Raw genomic sequence first — 19,938 nt, 5'->3', positions numbered from 1 at the left:
GAGTGGACAGCACCTGCTCTGAGATTGCTGCTGTGGTTTCTCCTTCCTGTCTTGGCACTGGCCTGTTACTCAGCTGGTTCTTGAGCTTCCAGCCAATTCCATGTCCTGAGCTACGTGTCTCTAATACACTTCCAACAAATTATTTTTTCTAAAATTTGCTAGATTCCATTCCTGGTTTTTGAAACCAATTGTACTAACTGATGAAGTTTTAAACATATTACTTAATTGACGTGAAGTTTAATTTTCTTCTGTTACTTCCATGGGACGATATATGTGAACACCTGATTATCCAAAGAATCTCTAAAACAATTGAGAAATTATCTATTTCATTTTCTGTCTGCTCATCTGCATGTATATATCACTTTTTGACTTCACTTTCTTTTTATTAATCGTGGTAAAAAACACATAATGTTAAATTCACCCTATTAACAAATTTCTAAGCATACACTACATTATTGTTAAATATATATTCATTGTTGTACAGTAGATATCTAGAATGTCTTCATTTTGCATGACTGAAACTCTGTACCCGTTGCACAGCAAATCTCCATTCCTCACTTCTAACCCATCCCCAACCCCTGGTTCTAATTTCTAATTTCTGCTTCTATGAGTTTGAGTACTGTAGCTTCTTCTATGCGGGGAATCATGCAGTGCTTGTTATTTGGTGACTAACTTATCTGATGTAGCATAATCCTCAAGGTTCATCCATGCTGTAGCGTATGACAGAATTTCCTTCTTTTCTTAAGGCTGAATGATATTCCATTGTATGTATATGCCACATTTTCTTTATAGTTCATCTATCGATGGACCTTTGGGTTTTTTCTCCCTCTTGGCTATTGTGAACAATGCTATAATGAACATGGGAGTGCACATATCTCTTCGAGATAGTTTTCAATTCTACTGGATACATATCCAGAAGTGGGGTTGTTGGATCATAAGTGATTCTATTTTTGACTTTTTGAGGAACCTCCATACTGATTTCCATAACAGCTGCACCATTTACATTTCAACCAATAGTACACAAGTGTTCTAATTTCTCCACATTCTAACATTTGTTATTTTCTGTTTTTTTTTTTTTAAATTTTGTTTTGTTTTTTGTTTTTATATAATGGCCATCCTAGCAACTGTGAGGTGGTTTCAGTTTACATTTCCCTGTATATTAGTGATGTTGAGCATCTTTTCATATACCTGGTGACCATCTGTATATCTTTGGAGAAATGTCTATTTAAGTCCTTTTGCCCATTTTTAAATTATTTATTTTTGTTATTGAGTTGTTTGAATTCCTTATATATTTTGAATATTAACCCCTTATCAGATATATGGTTTGCAAATATATTCTTCCATTCTATAGGTTGCTTTTTCACTTAGTTGATCTTCTTTTTGCTACGCGGAAGCTTTTTAGTTTGATGTATTTGTACTTGTCTGTTTTTGCTTTTGTTGCCTGACTTTTGGTGTCATATCCAGGAAATTATTGTCAAGACCAATGTTATAAAGCTTTTCTCCTATATTTTTTCTATGAGTTTTATAGTTCCAGGTTTTATGTTTAAGTCTTTAATTCATTTTGAATTGATTTTTGTGTATGGTGTCATATAAGGTTCCAGTTTCATTTTTCATGAAAGCATGTGGATATCCAGTTTTCCCAATAGCAGTTGTAAAAGAGACTATCCTTTCCTCATTGTGTAGTCTTAGCCACATTGTCTAAGATGATTTCACCGTATATATGTGAGTGTATTTCTCTCTATTCTTTTCAATTGTCTTTATGCCAGTACCACACCAATTTCATTACTGTAGCTTTGTAATATATTTTGAATTCAGAAAATATGAGGCCTTCAGGTTTGTTCTTCTTTTTCAAGATAGTTTTTGCTATTCAGAGTCCTTTTTGGTTCCATATGAATGTTAAAATTGTTGTTTTCTATTTCTGCAAAAATCACCATGGGGATTTTATAGGGGTTTCATTGAATTTGTAGCCGTCTTTGGGTAGTGTGGGCATTTTAACAATATTTAGGTGTTAAACCCATGAACATCAGGTGTCTTTCCATTTATTTGTGTCTTTATTGTATTTCTTTTTCTTGCCTAACTGCTCTGGCTAAGACTTCCAGTACTATGTTGAATAGAATTGGTGAGAGTGGATATCTTAGCCTTATCCTTGATCTTAGAGGAAAAGGTTTCAGTTTTTCACTGTTGAGTATGATGTTAACTGTGAGCTTTTCATATATGGCCTTTATTACATTGAATTAATGTCTTTCTATTCCTAGTTTGTTGAGAATTTTTATCATGAAGGGATGTTGAATTCTGTTAAATGACTTTTTCTGCATCTATTGACATGATCATGTGATTTTTATCCTTTGTTCTGTTAAAGCGGTATATCACCTTATTGGTATTCCTGTGTTAAACCATCCTTGCATACCACAAATAAATCCTACTTGCTCATGATGTGTGATCCCACTTGGTGATGATGTGCTATTGAATTCAATTTGCTAGTATTTTGTTGAGGATTTTTGCATGTATACTCATCAGGGATATTGGCCTGTAGTTTTATTCTCTTGTAGTGTCTTTGTCTGGCTTTGATGTCAGAGTAACACTGGCCTCATAAAATGAGTTTGGAAGTATTCCTTCTTCTTTAAGTTTTTTGGAAGAGTTTGAAAAGGATTAGCATTAACTCTTCCTTAAATGTATGGTAAAATTCACCAGTGAAGCCATCTTGTCCTGAGCTTTTTTTGTTGGAAAGTTTTTAATTACTAATTCAATCTCTTTACTAGTGATATGTCTGTTCAGATTTTCTGTTTATTCATGGTTCAGTCTTGGTAAGTTATATGCTTCCAGTAATGAATCCAAAGCTGGGGTTTCCTATTCTGCTATCCCATCAACTAGAACTCATTCATTTCCAAATGCAACAATGGTAGGAAAAAAATCTCATATGGCACTGGCTGTAAACATGAAAGTTTTAGTATTTGGAAATGTTATTAGTTATTTATTGCTGCATAATAAATCACCCCAAAACCTAGTGGCTTAAAACAATGTTTATTATCTCACAGATTCTGCAGGTTAGGAATATGGGCATGGCTTAATGGGGTCCTTTAGCTCTCGTTTTCTCACAAAGCTATAATCAAGGTGTTGGCTGGGGTCACAATATTCTCAAGGCTCATCTGGGGTAGGATCTGTTTTTAAACACACTCATGTGGTTGTTGGCTGGATTCAGTTCTTCGTGGGCTATTAGACTCAGGATTTAAGTACCTCTCCGGCTGTTGGCTGTAGGCTTCCCTCAGTTCCCTTTCTTGTGAGATTCCGTAAGGCAGCTCACATAATAGCAACTGGCTTTATCAGTGTGAGCAAAAGAGAGAGCAAGGGGATGTGCAGGCAAGGCAAACCACAATATATAACAGCCTAATCCCAGAAATGACATACCATAATTTTTACCATATTCTATTTGTTAGAAGCAAGTTACCAAACCCAGTCCATAGTTGAGAGGAAGTCATACAAGAGTGTGAGTAACAGGAGGTGTGGGTCATGGTGGCCATGTTGAAGCTGCCAAATATAGAACTTGTCTAGTTATTTTGGATTATCTAATCAATCTAAAAGAGAATTGTATGATATATCATTTGTGCTGTCACAAAGTTTGTATGAACCTGGGTAAATTGCTTATACACCCTGAGGCAAAATGGAGATAATGATTCTAACCTCATAAGGGTGTATAATGTAAGTAAGTAAGCTTTTAATGTGTAAAGCACTATGCAAATGACTGATGGATATCATTAATGTGCTGTGTGCTCACCCGTGTTTCATGGTTGAATAGAATATTTGAATGACTATCTCATTCACAGAATTTGAGAAATAAATATGTGTCAAGTGTAGAAGAGTGAAATAAAAAATATTTAACTAGAACATTTTTAAAATTGGGGAAAATATACTATTTAGTCAGTAGCTGTATTGGAAAATATGAGAAGAGTGTGTGAACGTGCAAATAGTTCTGTTTAACTACATTGTATGGTGAGTAAAGGGCAGTGATGGGAGGCAAGGTCAGAAAGATACTGTGGGCCCTGAATATCTGGCCTGGATTTTTTCAGTAAACATGGGGGGAACCTTTAAAGATTTCTGAGCAACGGAGTAACTGTTTAATTTGGGCAGATTTATCACATTCACTGTATTAATCATAAATTAAACCTATTAATACATACTTCAAGTGTTGTCTATAGCTTCCATTTTTTTTTATAAATGCCAGATCACTTTATTAGAGGCATACCATCATATCAGTTAACTGTCTGCTTTACTCATCATGAATAAGTGACAAATTTGTTTTTTTAAATTTTTAAAATTAACTTTTATTGGAGTACAGTTGCCTTTATAGCTTTCATTTTTCAAAGAGTTTTATTTTCATATGGTACTCTTTGATTGAGACTACAGTAGAATAAGACTGTCTGAGAGGCACTGTCAAATACTCTGTAGTTAGGTTTGATAGGCAAACTATGGAAATAGAGTTTGCAGCTAGATTGAGAAAAAAAAAGAGAAACCTCACCCAGTGCTAAAAGATATTACATCTACCAAGAATATTTAATTCACCGGGTATTGTTTGAAGAACTTTGTATTATTATTTTATCTTTGTAATAGTCCTATAAGGTCTGTATTATTATTATCTTCTCCATTTTATAGATCAGAAACTTGCGGTACCGATAGATTCAATACCTTAAACTTACCTCATATCATAGAACTAATTAGTTGAGAAATTAGGATTTGAACCTAGCATTTTGCTCTAGAGCCTTACTACTGAAAGTGCCATCTGTGAACCAGGAGTATCTCATCCCAGCGTCACATGGGAGATTGATGAAAATGCAGAATTTCCGGCATTTACCTAGTTCAGCGCAAAGATCCTCAGGCAACTTAGAGTCCACGTGTATGAATAGCTTTTGAGCCCATGCCCATAACTGTTTTACTGTGTTGTTGAATGCATGAAAAAGAGACAAAGGCACTTACAGCAACTTATTGTGGAGGGTAAAGAATTGCTAAGTCTTGTCAGGAAGTTACTCTAACACATATACTCTCTCTTTGCACTTTACAACTGAAGCTTCCCAAATTGGTAGTTGTGTGATTTTTCTTACGAATCCTTCCCCTCCCCCATACACTCACAGAAGTTTTAACCTTTGATCTATTTAACTTGAAGGCTGATATGTGTGATAACTGATGCATTGTGACCCAGCAAAATGTGTGTGACAGTGCCTTGTGGACTGTTAAATAGTCAAACTACTTTCCTAAATTATGAGGACTGGAAGGGCCATTTAGCCCACCCCTCCAATTACTGATGAGGAAACTGAGGTTCCAAAGGGGAAAAGTCACTAGTTACAAGTCATGGTTACGTGGTAGTATCCTGTGGGGATATCTGAAATTGCAGTTTCTTTGATTCCTTTCTAAAGATACCAAGGGAAGAGTAAAGTTATAAAACAATGCCCTGGACAGGATTCAGACAGTTGGAACTGAGGAATGCTTTTCCACAGTGCTGATTTTCTTGGATTGGGCAAGAGCTGGACAACCAAATAAGAAATTATTTATTTTAGTGAGATGAAATAAGTGATGTTCTCAGGACAGATGTATCTATACATAAATATATCATCCATTTACTTTCTTATTTATGCACAAAAGAAATTTTTGTTGAGTTTCTACAAATGATATGCTGTAGGGTACCTTTGAGTTTGAGATGTTTTTAGGACAGCTGAGATGATGTGGTATCAACTAAGCAGCTGCAGATACGGGTCTTAAGGTGGAACAGATATGTGTATTTGGAACTGGAACTGAGCAACACTTGAAGCTCTGGTTGTGGATGATATAACTTATGAATGTGTGAGAGTGTGCAGAGTGAGAAAGCAAGCAGGCTGTGGGCTGTGAACTGACAGCTGGAGAAGAGTAACATATAAGAAGTAAATGGAGGAATAGGTGCTTATGCAAATGACTGAGAAGAAGCATCCAGAAGAAAGGGAGACAAGCCAGCAGAGAGAAGTGCTACATGAATCAATGATGAAGAGATATTTTAAGATAAAGGGCATATGCAACCATGTGAAGTGCTCCTAAGAAGTCAAGTAATATAAAGGCTAAATATCAATTTAATTAAAAATATATATTGGTTACCTGAGAGAGAGTAATTTCTGAGGAGTGGTAGAAACGGAATGCATGGGAGAGCAAGAAGTAGAGACAATATTTGTAAACTAAATTTTGAAAATAATACTTTATAAGGGATGAAGAGAGAGAGGGTAGTCACTGGAGTGGGACACTCCTGAAAATAATTGTTTTTTAATTTTGTGATGTTAAGGGCATTTGAACAAGTTTGTATGCTGAAGGGAAAAATCCCACTGAGAAGTTGAAGATTCATGTGATGGCAAAAATCTAAGCCATGCCTGTCCTTCTACCCAAGTTTCCATCTTGGATTAATAATGGATTTAGGTGTGTCCCTTGAGATTGGGACAAGGGATACTTCCTAGCAGAAGAGGGCATCAATGTGTATGAGGAAGGGAGAGGTCAGGAAGTGAAAGGAATCTCAAACTGTGGAAATTTTAAGAGAAAATTTGTTTCATTAGTGAGCTGGTCATGTCAGGTGATCCAAGAGACTTTTAAAAATTAGATGTCTAAGCTTTTTAAAGGAAGGAAATTCTGACACATGCTACAGCATAAATGAGCCTGCAAGACATTATGTTAAGTGAAATAAGCCAGTCACAAAAAGAAAAACACTGCATGATTCCACTTATACAAGGTGTCTAGAGTAGTCAAATTCACAGAAACAAAATGTAGAATGGTGGTTGCCAGGGGCTAGGGAGAGGGGAAAATAGGGAGTTGTTTAATGAGTATGGAATTTCAGTTTTGCAAGATGAAAAAGTTTGGGAGATTCATTGCACAGTGTACATTTACTTAACATTACTGAACTGTACACTTAAAAATGGTTAAGGTGGTACATTTTATGTTATGTTATATGGGTCTTACCACCATTAGGACATGCATGCATGTCTATATGCATGTCTGCTTCCATTGGAGCCCATTTAGAAGGCAATATCTATTTTTTTAGTGAAAGCTTTCCTTTCATTATGTTGGGAAAAACTATGAGTTTTACCTCCTTGTGTGTATAAAGGAACTAAGTTAGTAATTGACACGGCTAATATATGAGGATATTGCCATACCCATACACAAGTGTCAGCTACAAAGAGTTCTTACCATAAGCAGACAATACAAGCAATTCCAGTAAGACAGCATGCTTATAAATATGTTATTCACCTTCATCTATCCTAAAAAAGGTTCAAATTAAAACAGTAACCAAAATTGGAACCTGTAAATGATTATTGGATTGAAGGATTAGAAAGAATTAGAAAAACAAACAAAAAAACTCAAGCTGATAAGGCTCTAGTTAAACTCTAATATATGTATATACTATGATTGGAAAAGTAAGTTGATGCAGCTAATTTTTACTACTCTGGAAGATGATCTGATGGTTATGACTCTAAATCTCTTAAGGATTTATACCTTTGATATTGTAAGTTCACTTTCAAAAATATATCTTATAGGGAAAAAATATATATTTATAGAGATGTTTCTGAAAGTGTTATAAATGATATTGTGAAGATATAACAACTTTATAAAACATACAAGAGAATGGCTAAATCATGATAAAATAATAATGGATTATCATACAAACATCAATCATAATCCTCTAAAACTGTTTAATTATTTGAAATTCTCATGACACAATGTTGGGTGAAAGAATTATTCTCCTGCCTGTCAGCCACACATCCATCCATGCAGCTGATTTTATTAATCAGTGACTGTTATGTGGTTCCATATATACACAGAAAATACAACTATAAGACACCAAAATATCATGTTATTATTTCACAGGTTGTGAGGCTATGCATATTTTCCAAATTTTAGACAATGAGAATGCACTTCTATGATAAATAGAAAAAGAGATCTTTATGTTAGAAAGTTATAAGAAACAACTATATTGTGTGAGGGAGTATTGATGATAGACAGCTTTGGTTAAGATTTTTCCCCAGACATTTTTGATTGTCTTATATGAATATACCCTTTATGGTTGCTGAGGAGTTGATTTCAAATACGAATATTAGTTGGAACACAAAGGATTTTACATAACTTTATTTGGTACAAAACTGGGTACATAAATGAATAAGTAAGTCATAGTCATTAGCAATTACATTTTAAATAACTGACTCAAACCATATTGTTATCAGGGAGAGCAAAGGACTCCTCATTCATATTTTATGGCCTGCATGGAAAACTGTAGAGATTAAAGCTATTAAGTGGAGAGCCTTACATTATTAACTTTAACAGCAATGAATCTTCTTCTTCTGCATGTCTGTGCCTTTAGTGAGGGAAGGAGGGGGCTCTGTTCAAACCGTACTCATTTAGCAGATGGGCCACTGAATAGACCTCATTGTACATGGGGACCAAGTAAGATGTTGTATGGTGTTAATAAGCATGACCCCTGGGAAATTTTGTCTTTTGTTTGGGAAGAACAACCTACTCATGTTGCAATGGCATTAAGATTGACAGTGATGGATTAGAAGTTTTTTGGGGTGTTCTTTAGTAACTAGAAGCTAAAGTAGAGCTATTTCTGACAAATGTTTCACTATTGTTGCCAAGAAATAAATGTGTCAGTTACATGAGCTAGTAAAAATATTATTTCTTTGACATTTTGCACTTTTAAAAAATGCTGGAGTAGGAGTCAGGGACAGATTCTCCAGTCCTAACCATAACACCAAGTCCCCATGTGATACTGAGCAAGTCACTTAAGTTCTCTTGCCCTGAATGTGCACATTTCTATTAATTATTTTAAGGACTATAAAATAATAATTGTTTTCAAGGTGCTTTAATATATTGAGGAAAATATATAAGAGCAAGGTTATTATTAGTGATAATAATCTCTCGTGTTTAGAAGATGAATCCATTGATGAGTATATGGACAAGTCAGAAAAAACTAAAATAGTGCAAGAATGTAGTATAGCATCTCAACCTCCTCCCTCTCAATTTTTAAAAATCTATTATGTGGAAAATTTTACTTTTTCTACACAAAAAAATGCTGTTTTAGAAAAATTGGCCAGGATTATGTCTTTATCAGTATATAATGTTTACTGAGTAACTGTTACTATTTTGAGAAGGTAATCTGGCTGTGTCAAGACTGATAGAGTGAGAGTTGTAAAAAGTTGGAGGCATGGAAGCTCAGGTAGGAAGCTACTGACAATCTGTGAAATAATGAAGTCCTGAATATCCTTAGATAACTTACCATGAGAAATTAAATCAATATATGTTTGTTTTAATTCTACTATGTGCATGGAGGGCATTGGGCTGTTGCTGGTTTTTACCCTTCTGGAGAAGGTCTTAAGTAGGAAAGAACAGTAAAATATTGGATTCCCAGAAGCTTTCAGCTGGAAGAAGCATTTAGATATAGCTGTAATATATGGCTGCCTCTACTTTTGTGGCTGAAGTATAATCTTTGGGAATGTCTCTTATTAAGATTGGTAGAGAAAGCCTGTCCCTAGGAAGAGTGCCTTGTGGGTTGGAAGTGGTTGAAGGCAGCAGAGTCAGGAGGAGGGTCAGAGTCTTGGTTACTGAATGAAATGAGCTTTAGCAAGAAGCTGTGCTGTGCATCAGGCAAAGATGTAAACAGGACTGAGTCATACGGCAGGACCGTTTAGCTGCAATTGAGAATGTGATGTGTAAACAGGTGGAGGAAGGAGTTCAGCACTAAAGTTGTGATGGAGCGAGGTGTCAGGGGCTCATTATTTTTCTCCCGCTGGTTGTATCATGCAGGGCTCTAATGATTTAAAGAAGCCACCCACCTGGGTTGACCAACATTCTTTGTCAGTGATCTCCTTTTTTCAAGTTCACTACGTAACGAACTTGATGAGCTTTTTCTGCCTCATCCCCACTTTTTGCCTGGGTGAACCTGATATTAGGGAATCAGATTGGCTTTCTGGACATCTTTGATAGCATTCTCACCACAAGGTTATTTTAATGAATGAATAAAGTGTGTTCCAAAACACTGAGCTATCACTGACAGATGAAGGTAGAGATTGCTCATGCTAGCAGAATACCAGGTATAATGATAGCCATATTATAAACACAATACACATGTACTTGCAACAATAATCCTCTGTAATGATAAATTCTTTTGTAATCCTGTCATCTATTCGTGTTTCATTTTGGCTGTCTCCTTTTTTCCACAGACCCTCTTACCTGTTGTCTTAACCTGCTTGGGATGTCATAACAAAATGCAATAAACTGGGTGGCTTAAAAAAACAGAAATTTATTTTCTCATAGTTCTGGAGGCTAGAAGTCCAAGATCAAGGTTCTGGCTGATTTGGTTTCTGACGAGAGCTCGCTTCTTCACTTGCAGAGGTGCCTTCTTACTAAGTTCTCAGGTAGCCTTTCCTCAGCTTGTGCACGGAGGGTAGAGGGAGCGGGGGTGGGGAGAGAGAGCCGAGCACACACTTTCACTCTCTGCTGTCTTTTCTTATAAGGATGTTAATTCCATCAGGTCAAAGCCTTACCCTTATGACCTCATTTAACCTTAATTACTTCCTTACTCCAAATATAGTCACTTTGGGGGTTAAGGCTTCAACATATGAATTTTAGAAGAACACGATACAGTCTATAGAAGCTGGAAATACAGCTAAATAGCTCATTGCCCACGTGTAGGCAATGTTTCTCTCCCTCAAGATTCTTTGTCATTTTGTTCATTTCTTCAACAGATGTATATATGATACATCTACTATGATGTATGTATATATACACTCATATGATACATGTATATCTACTATGTGTTAAACTTTGGAAACATAGCCAAGGCCCCTGCCCTCAAGATTTCATTCTAATGGGGAAGACATGTCAGTGAATAAATAACCAAGAGAATTCCAGGTATTGATAATGCTATGAAAAAACTAGGAAAAGTGATAGAGAGTAACTGAAAAAAACAAGCAGTGATTTAAGGAAAAAAGCTAGTTTACATTGTCAGGACAGGGAAGACCTCTCTGTAAAGGATACAAATAAGCTGAGAATTGGAGGATGCATAGGAGCCAGCTCTGTGAAGATACTCAAAGGTTAAATATTCAAAGGAAATATGACAGCAAGTGCAATTATCCTATAATATAAAAGAATTTGATGTTGAAGGAACTGCAAGCAGATCATGGTGCCTATAGCATATTAATCATCAGGGACACTAATGATGGAGAAGTAGCCATGAGTCTTACCATGCGTGTCTTGTAGATCATTAAAGGGTATTTTGTTCTAAATCAACTGACAAGGCATTTAAGGACTTCAAGTGGAGCATTACATGGTCTGACTTGTGTCTTAAAAGATGGATTTTTGAAAGAGGCAAGAATAGAAGCAGGTGGGCCAGTGAAGGGACTGTTGCAGTATTCCAGGTGAGAAATGATGGAGGCATGAATTTGAGGAGTGGGAATGGAGAAGGAAAGATAAGAATTTTCAGTGCCCATTTTTGAAATAAAATGAAAAATCATCAGATTGCCTAGTTCTACTATATGGTTGTGGTTTAGAATTAAGTCACTAAGAACCTAGAACCATCATATACATAGGGGATTTATATTTCTCCTTAATTGTATTTGCTGCTGCTTGGATTCCATTGTCTCTTCTCATAAACATGTTCCTCTCTTTACATTTGTATTTTCATTTTTTTATAAGACACAGATTCTGCTTGCTCCTTCTCCTTAGTTGTGATTGGACACAAAACCCACTATAACAGGCTACCAATGAGGCAGAAGCTCAGCCGTGTGCCAGCTCAGTGGCTGCTGGTTTTGCTCATGGCAGTGCTCTTTTTCAGGACTAGAATGGTGCCCCCACTGGGCAGAACCCATCCTGCCTGCAGTGACTGGCCTTTTGAGACACCTTGGACCTCTGTGCTCCTCCATGGGCATCCTCTGCATAGAGGCCGCTTCTGCTACCTTCTCTTCTGTCCTTACGCATACAATTCACACCAATTCCTGTGTTTTTCTCCTTTCTTATGGTGCTCAAGTTGCAATGGGATAGCCCTTAAGTTTTGCATAAATTATTTGAAAACATAACGGGATTTTTAGAATATAGAAACACTTGAAAAAGAAGAAGTATACAGGATTGTACTTGAACTTATTTAATATGGTGTTTAAGATCAATCTGTTTACATTTATACATTTTTATTTATTTATTTATTTATTTATTTTAATAATTATTTATTTATTTATTATTTATTTTGGCTGTGTTGGGTCTTCGTTTCTGTGCGAGGGCTTTCTCCAGTTGCGGCAAGCGGGGGCCACTCTTCATCACGGTGCGCGGGCCTCTCGCCGTCGCGGCCTCTCTTGTTGCGGAGCACAGGCTCCAGACGCGCAGGCTCAGTAGTTGTGGCTCACAGGCCTAGCCGCTCCGCGGCATGTGGGATCTTCCCAGACCAGGGCTCGAACCCGTGTCCCCTGCACTGGCAGGCAGATTCTCAACCACTGTGCCACCAGGGAAGCCCCATTTTTATTTTTTTTAATTTTTTTGAATTAGTATTTTTTTATTGGAGTAAAATTGCTTTACAATGTTGTGTTAGTTTCTGCTGTACAGTGAAGGGAATCAGCTATATGTATACCTATATGCCCTCCCTCTTGGACCTCCCTCCCACCACCCCCATCCCACCCATCTAGGTCACCACAGAGCACCAGGCTGAGCTCCTTGTGTACTACAGCAGGTTCCCACTAGCTATCTGGGTTGGTTTTGTTTTTTGAATTTTTAAATTTAATTTTATTTATTTTTTATACAGCAGGTTCTTATTAGTTATCTATTTTATACATATTAGTGTATATATGTCAATCCCAATCTCCCAATTCATCACACCACCACCCCCCCCGCCACCACTTTCCCACCTTGGTGTCCATATGTTTGTTCTCTACATCTGTGTCTCTATTTCTGCCCTGCAAACTGGTTCATCTGTACCATTTTTCTGGGTTCCACATATATGCGTTAATATACGTTATTTGTTTTTCTCTTTCTGACTTACTTCACTCTGTATGACAGTCTCTAGATCCATCCACATCTCTACAAATGACCCAATTTCGTTCATTTTTATGGCTGAGTAATATTCCATTGTATACATGTACCACATCTTCTTAATCCATTCATCTGTCCATGGGCATTTAGGTTGCTTCTGTGACCAGGCTATTGTAAATAGTGCTGCAGTGAACATTGGGGTGCAGGTGTCTTTCTGAATTATGGTTTTCTCTGGGTATATGCCCAGTAGTGGGATTGCTGGGTCATATGGTAATTCTATTTTTAGCTTTTTAAGGAACCTCCATACTGTTCTCCATAGTGGCTGTATCAATTTACATTCCCACCAACAGTGCAAGAGAGTTCCCTTTTCCCCACACCCTCTCCAGCATTTGTAGTTTGTAGATTTTCTGATGATGCCCATTCTAACTGGTGTGAGGTGATACCTCATTGTAGTTTTGATTTGCATTTCTCTAATAATTAGTGATGTTGAGCAGCTTTTCATGTGCTTCTTGGCCATCTGTATGTCTTCTTTGGAGAAATGTCTGTTTAGGTCTTCTGCCCATTTTTGGATTGGGTTGTTTGTTTCTTTAATATTGAGCTGCTTGAGCTGTTTATATATTTTGTAGATTCATCTTTTATCTGTTGATTTGGTTGCAAATATTTTCTCCCATTCTGAGGGTTGTCTTTAGTCTTGTTTGTAGTTTCCTTTGCTTTGCAAAAGCTTTTAAGTTTCATTAAGTCCCATTTGTTTATTTTTGTTTTTATTTCCATTACTCTAGGAGGTGGATCAAAAAAGATCTTACTGTGATTTATGTCAAAGATTGTCCTTCCTATGTTTTCCTCTAAGAGTTTTATAGTGTCCGGTCTTACATAACATTTAGGTTTCTAATCCATTTTGAGTTTATTTTTGTGTATGGTGTTAGGGAGTGTTCTAATTTCATTCTTTCCCATGTAGCTGTCCAGTTTTCCCAGCACCACTTATTGAAGAGGCTCTTTTCTCCATTTTATGTTCTTTCATACTTTGTCATAAATTAGGTAAACCCATATATGTGTGGGTTTATCTCTGAGCTTTCTATTCTGTACCACTGATCTATATTTCTGTTTTTGTGCCAGTACCATACTGTCTTGATTACTGTAGCTTTGTAATATAGTGTGAAGTCAGGGAGTCTTATTTCTCCAGCTCCATTTTTCTTTCTCAATATTACTTTGGCTATTCAGTGTCTTTTGCATTTCCATACAAATTGTAAAAAATTTTGTTCTAATTCTGTGAAGAATAATGCCATTGGTAGTTTGATAGGGATTGCATTGAATCTGTAGATTGCCTTGGGTAGTATAGTCATTTTCACAGTATTGATTCTTCCAGTCCAGAAACATGGTATATTTCTCCATCTGTTTATGTCATCTTTGTTTTCTTTCATCAGTGTTTTATAGTTTTCTGAGTACAAGTCTTTTGCCTCCTTATGTAGGTTTATTCCTTCATATTTTACTCTTTTTGTTGCGATGGTAAGTGGTATTGTTTCCTTAATTTCTCTTTCTGATTTTCTTTGTTGGTGTATAGGAATGCCAGAGATTTCTGTGCATTAATTTTGTATCCTGCAACCTTACCAAATTTATTGATTCATTCTCGTAGTTTTCTAGTGGCATCTTTAGGATTTTCTATGTATAGTATGATGTCATCGGCAAACAGCGACAGTTTTACTCCTTTTTCAACTTGTATTCCTTTTATTTCTTTTTCTTCTCTGATTGCAATGGCTAGGACTTCCAAACCAATGTTGAATAAGAGTGGTGAGAGTGGACATCCTTGTCTTGTTCCTGATCTTAGTGGAAACGCTTTCAGTTTTTCACCATTGAGTATGATGTTTGCTGTGGGTTTGTCATATATGGCGTATATTATGTTGAGGTAGGTTCCCTCTATGCCCATTTTCTGGAGAGTTTTTATCATAAATGGGTATTGAATTTTGTCAAAAGCTTTTTCTGCATCTACTGAGATGTTCACATGGTTTTTATTCCTTAATTTGTTAATATGGTGTATCACATTGATTGATTTGCATATATTAAAGAATCCTTGCATTCCTGAGATAAATCCCACTTGATCATGGTGTATGATCCTTTTAAGGTCTTGTTGCATTCTGATTGCTAGTATTTTGTTCAGGATTTTTGCATCTATGTTCTTCAGTGATAATTGGTCTGTAATTTTCTTTTTTTGTGAAATCTTTGTATGGTTTTGGTATCAGGGTGATGGTGGCCTCGCAGAATGAATTTGGGTGTGTTCCTCCCTCTGCAATTGTTTGGAAGAGTTGAGAAGGATAGGTGTTAGCGCTTCTCTAAATGTTTGATAGAATTCACCTGTGAAGCCATCTGTTCCTGAACTTTTGTTGTTGGAAGATTTTTAACTACAGTTTCAATTTCATTACTTGTGATATGTCTGTTTATATTTTCTAATTCTTCCTGGTTCAGTCTTGGAAAATTGTACCTTTCCAAGAATTTGTCCATTTCTTCGTGGTTGTCCATTTTATTGGGATACAGTTGTTTGTACTTGTCTCTTATGATCCTTTGTATTTCTGGGGGGTGAGTTGTAATTTCTCCTTTTTCATTTGTGACTTTACTGATTTGTGTCCTTTCCCTTTTTTTCTTGATGAGTCTGGCAAAAGGTTTATCAATTTTGTTTATCTTCTCAAAGAACCAACTTTTATTGATCTTTGCTATTATTTTCTTCATTTCTATTTCATTTATTTCTGCTCTGATCTTTATGATTTCTTTCCTTCTACTGACTTTGGGTTTTCTTTATTTTTCTTTCTCTTGTTGCTTTAGGTGTAAGGTTAGATTGTTTATTTGAGATTTTTCTTGTTTCTTGAGGTGAGATTGAATTGCTATAAACTTCCCTTTTAGAACTGCTTTTGCTGTGTCCCATAGGTTTTGGGTCATTGTGTTTTTGTTGTCATTTGTTTCTATGTATTTTTTAATTTCTTCTTTGATTTCTTCAGTGATCTCTTGGTTATTTAGTAGCACACTGTTTAGCCTCCATGTATTTGTGTTTTTTAGTTTTTTTCCTGTAATTTATTTCCAATCTCATAACGTTGTGGTCAGAAAAGATGCTTGATATGATTTCAGTCTTCTTAAATTTTCCAAGGCTTGATTTGTGACCCAAGATGTGATCAATCCTGGAGCATGTTCCATGTGCACTTGAGAAGAAAGTGTATTCTGTTGTTTTTGGATGGAATGTCCTATAAATATCAATTAAGTCCATCTTGTTTAATGTATCATTTAAAGTTTGTGTTTCCTTATTTATTTTCTGTTTGGTTGACCTGTCCATTGGTGTAAGTGGGGTGTCAAAGTCCCCTGCTATGATTGTGTTACTGTTGATTTCCTCTTTTATGGTTGTTAGCATTTGCCTTATGTATTGAGGTGCTCCTATGTTGGGTGCATAAGTATTTACAATTGTTATATCTTCTTCTTGGATTGATCCCTTGATCATTATGTAGTGTCCTTCCTTGTCTCTTGAAACATTCTTTATTTTAAAGTTTATTTTTTCTGATATAAGTTTTGCTACTCCAGCTTTCTTTTGATTTCCATTTTCATGGACTGTCTTTTTCTAGACCCTCACTTTCAGTCTGTTTGTGTCCCTAGGTCTGAAGTGGGTCTCTTGTAGACAGCATATATATGGGTCTTGTTTTTCTATCCATTCAGCCAGACTGTGTCTTTTGTTTGGAACATTTAATCCATTTACAGTCAAGTTTATTATCAATATGATTGTTCCTATTACCATTTTCTTAACTGTTTTGGGTTCGTTTTTGTGGGTCTTTTTCTTCTCTTGTGGTTCCTGCCTAGAGAAGTTCCTTTAGCATTTGTTGTAAAGCTGGTTTGGTGGTACTGAATTCTCTTAGCTTTTGCTTGTCTGAAAAGCTTTTGATTTCTCCGTTGAATCTGAATGTGATCCTTGCTCTGTAGAGTAATCTTGGTTGTAGGTTTTTCTCTTTCATCACTTTAAGTATATCCTGCCACTCCCTTCTGGCCTGCAGAGTTTCTGCTGAAAAATCAGCTGATAATCTTATGGGGATTCCTTTGTATGTTATTTTTTGCTTTTCCCTTGCTGCTTTTAATATTTTTTCTTTGAATTTAATTTTTGTTAGTTTGATTAATATGTGTCTTGGTGTGTTTCTCCTAGAGTTTATCCTGTACGGGACTCTGTGTGCTTCCTGGACTTGGGTGACTCTTTCCTTTCCCATGTTAAGGAAGTTTTCCACTGTAATCTCTTCAAATATTTTCTCAGACCCTTTCTTTTTCTTTTCTTCTTTTGGGACCCCTATAGTTTGGGTGTTGGTGCATTTACTGTTGTCCCAGAGGTCTCTGAGATCGTCTTCAATTCTTTTCATTCTTTTTTCATTACTCTGCTCTTCAGAGGTTATTTCCACCATTCTATCTTCCAGCTCACTTATTCGTTCTTCTGCCTCAGTTATTCTGTTATTGATTCATTCTAGTGTCATTTATTGTGTTGTTCATCTCTGTTTGTTTGTTCTTTAGTTCTTCTAGATCTTTGTTAAACATTTCTTGTATTTTCTTAGTCCGTACTCTGTTCTATTTCCCAGATTCTGGTTCATCTTTACTATCATTACTCTGAATTCTTTTTTAGGTAGGTTGCCTATTTCCTCTTCATTTATTTGGTCTTCTACGTTTTTACCTTGCTCCTTCATCTGTGACATATTTTTTGTTGTCTCATTTTTTTTTTTTCTTATGGGTGGGATTGTGTTCCTGTCTTACTGGTTGTTTGGCCTGAGGCTTCCAGCACTGGAGTTTGTAGGCTGTTGGGTAGAGCTGGGTCTTGGTGCTGAGATGAGGACCTCCAGGAGACCTCGCTCCGATGAATATTCCCTGGGGTCTGAGGTTCTCTGTTATTCCAGTGATTCAGATTCAGAGCTCCCACCTCAAGGGCTCTGGAGCAACCCCCAGCTCGTGAACCAAGATCCTGCAAGCCATGTGGGCAGCAAAAAAAAAAAAGGAGCAGAACAATAACAAAGAGTAAAAAATAAAATAACATTAGAAAAGTAACAGATATATTAGAAAGAATAAATAAATAAAAATATAAACGAAACAGCAACCGGAATGTAAAACAGAGCCACAATAGTAAAAAAGAGGAGGAAAAAAAAAAAGCTGGTAAGGGCCTTGGCTGTTGGGGGGCGGGGCTTAGGCAGGGGTGGGGTTTAGTTGGTGGGCAGGGCCTATGCTTAGGACCCACAGGGCCGGAGAAGGCCCTGGGGAGGCTGGGTGATGCAGCTTAGGCTCAACAGCAGCAGGAGGGGCCCAGGAGTGCCTCTGACCTTGAAGATCAGAGGACCAGGTCCAGGACCCCTAGCAGGCTCACCTAGTGGGTGGGGGAAAGGCTAGGTACGTTCCCCCCAATCCTCCAATCCAGAGGCCCCTCCCCATTGGCCTCTCTTGTCCCCCCACCCATGCCCTTGGGAACAACATGGCCAGTGGGGGCCCTGGAAGGCAGGGGACCAGACCTGGAAACCCAACAGGCTTCCCGGGGCTGAGTGGGTGGAGGAAACACTGTCCACTCCTCCCCTGATCATCCGATCCTGGAGAGCCCCTGCCTGTCTGCATCTCCTCTTCTCCCCCCACCTCCCTTCTATGCCCCTAGGACCAACACAGCCTGGAGGGGGCCTTGGAGAGCGGGGGACCTGGCCTGGAAGCCCAGCAGGCTTCCCCTGGCCGAGTGGGTGGGGGAAACGCTAGGCACATTCACCCCTGATCCTCTGAGCCCCTGAGGGTCCCTCCAGACATGGGAACCCTCCCCCCTCCCAGCCACCCCTCAGGGGCAGCAGTCCTGTCTGGCTTCCACTTCTCCTGCCCCCTCACTCCTCCCAAGTCCTACCCAGTCGTTCAGGGGTTCCTCCCATCTCCTTTTACATTTTTGCATTTTTAAATGAAGGAAAAGTTTTTATAGATTTCTTTATTGAGATTAATTTCATAAGTAGCCTGAAAAACTTACTTTCTATAACAGTAGGTTACACATCATTTCTGTGTGTCATGCATTGCCATAATATGGTCTTTGTTTATAGTATGTCACGTGAACCACTGTGGTAGGTACTGTTTTCCTTATTTTATTGATGAGAAAAGTGAGATTTAGTAAGGTTAAATGACATTTTCAAGGTCACATACCCGTTTAATGGCAGAGCCATAATTTAAATTTGAGGGTCTACTCTTAACTATATTGTGCTGCTCTTACTCAATTTTATGTCCTTTATACAAACACATGTGAAATTACTTTTTACTCCTCATCTTCTTTTTAAACTATTCCTCTTCAGTAATCCTGAGCACCTTAATTGGGGGATGATTGACTGATAGATTGAAAGAGCTCAAGGGAGAGAAAGCTTATTTTCAATAGATGTAAAATAGCTACAAAAATAATGGTGCACATCAAACCGTTTCATTTAAATAGGTTTATAATAGTAATGTTACATTTGGTTTTTTATCATTTAGATCAGAAATAATTGAGTCAGATAAGTCATTGGTTCTTATTTTGTCCAGAGTCTGGTGAAATTGATTTTTCTATTTCTACTTGATTAGTTATAAATAAATATGAATAAAAATCTCACCCCATTACCACAATAAAGTTGAGAATCTCTAAATAAACTTTGGCAATCTCTTTACTGGTTCTAAAACAAGCCATGTATTCATGAGGATGTAGGCATTAAATGCACTACAAATACTTCATTAATTTTACATTAATCTGTTCATTTGTAGTCATCTACACTTTAATTACTTTAGTGAGTTTTTTCTAGTAAGTGTAAGCAGTTTCACAGAATGTTAGAATGTCAGTAAGTGCTGTGTTTATTGGTTGTTCCCACTATACCTAAACATCGTTTCAACCATGATTATCAAAACTAGTAAGGTTCAGCAGTAACAACATATTTAAATAAAATGTTTAAA

This window comes from Eubalaena glacialis, chromosome 9, assembly GCF_028564815.1.
Source record: "Eubalaena glacialis isolate mEubGla1 chromosome 9, mEubGla1.1.hap2.+ XY, whole genome shotgun sequence".
Classification (NCBI taxonomy): Eukaryota; Metazoa; Chordata; class Mammalia; order Artiodactyla; family Balaenidae; genus Eubalaena; species Eubalaena glacialis.
Note: the sequence above shows the minus strand (reverse complement) of the source record.